This window comes from Petaurus breviceps, unplaced genomic scaffold (assembly GCF_028583685.1).
Source record: "Petaurus breviceps papuanus isolate PSGF00001 unplaced genomic scaffold, PetGlider_PUasm1.0 490, whole genome shotgun sequence".
Taxonomy (NCBI): domain Eukaryota; kingdom Metazoa; phylum Chordata; class Mammalia; order Diprotodontia; family Petauridae; genus Petaurus; species Petaurus breviceps.
Genome location: NW_027186352.1, coordinates 8,174,054 through 8,175,598, shown reverse-complemented (window position 1 = coordinate 8,175,598; position 1,545 = coordinate 8,174,054).

Here is a 1,545-nt window from a genome sequence, read left to right as displayed (position 1 = left end):
GATGGTGACGATGATGATGATGGTGATGGTGATGATGATGATGATGACGACAACGATGCCCCTTTGCTTCTCTGGGCTTTGGTTTCTGCATCTGTGATATGAGAGGGTTGGAGTGGCAGCCATGACCCCAACACCCTTTCCAGCTCTCAGCCCAGCCAGATAAATGCTCTCTGCTTGTCTGAGGGGCCAATGAAGCCAGCCTTGCCAATGTAGGATTGCCTTCCCAGGGATTCTTCACATGTGGAAAGAGGAATGGTTTTCCCCTTTGCTTGACCTTTGGGAAGACAACTCATTTCTCTCACAAATGTCTTCCTCTTCCACGGATACTTCATTTATTGTTCTAAGTTCACCAGCTCATGTTTATTTGAAGCTAACGGGGGGAAGGGCAGGGTGTGAATATTTCCTGCCACAGAAGTGTTAAAGGTGCAGTAGCTGCAATCTACAGAGCGCCACCCACATCTTTTGTTTTCTGGATGTTTGGAATGAGACATCCACTCTAATGATGCACGAGCATTTGATCTGTGTTGCTGAGGGAGAGTGTAATTAAAGCAGCGATTTTTGTTAGAGATTTTGTGTTGGGCCACTAGAGTCTATAAAAGCTCTAAGCTGTGGTTCTACAAGCCTTCCTCGAGAGGAGAAGATGAAGGGTCAAGGGACTGAGACGAGGAATGTTCAGACCTGGGCGTCTCCAAGTCCAGCAGAAGTACCCTGACCTGGAACTCCTGAGGACTGAGAACCAGCCGTGGTTCTCCCATGTACTCTCCATGTGACCTTGGACAAGTCACTGGAAAACGTCTCTTCCCCCTTGGGCCGAAGACATTCTGAACTCTCTCCTAAGAGTCATTCCCTATCTTGCCAGCTGCTGACTGGACGCTTCTCATAGGATGCCCCGTAGGCACCCCACACTCATCTTTCCTAAAAGGCCCATCCCCTCTTCCCGGTCTGTTTTGGGAGCCCACCAGACATGTTCTACCCCCAGTTCATGACAGCTGGATCAGTCCTGACACCTCCCCTTGCCCTACTTGGGAAGACTTAATCTGAGTCTGAGAAGTTTGGCTTCTGGGTCCCCCTCCTCCTTCTCCTTCTCTGCCCTCACACGGTCCTCACCCTCTCAGGTCTTCTCAGTGGCCTCCCAAGTGGGGTCTCCACCTCTATCCTTTCTCCTCCCCAAACCATCCTCAGCTCTGATGCCCAAGTGAGGTCTGATCGGGTCACTCCCCTGCTTTAGAAAGTCCATTGACTCCCAATTACCTCTAAGATAAAACAGGAACTCCCCTGGATCCTAAAGCTCTTCAGTCCCAGGATCACCAGGCCTTCTGTTCGCTAGTCTTCGGTCGGGCCAAGCTGGCATGCTCTGTGGCTTTCTGTTTCATCTTCACTTTATCTGATTCTTAAAATCCCCAGATGACCCCCAGGCTCATCTCAAAAGCCCCCTGGATTATCCTTATCCCTCAGGAGCCGCCCCCCCCCAGCCTCACCAAAATGCCCCCAACTCCCTCTGTCCCAATTTATATATTTTGTCTTTACCTGTGTGTGTGTGTCTGT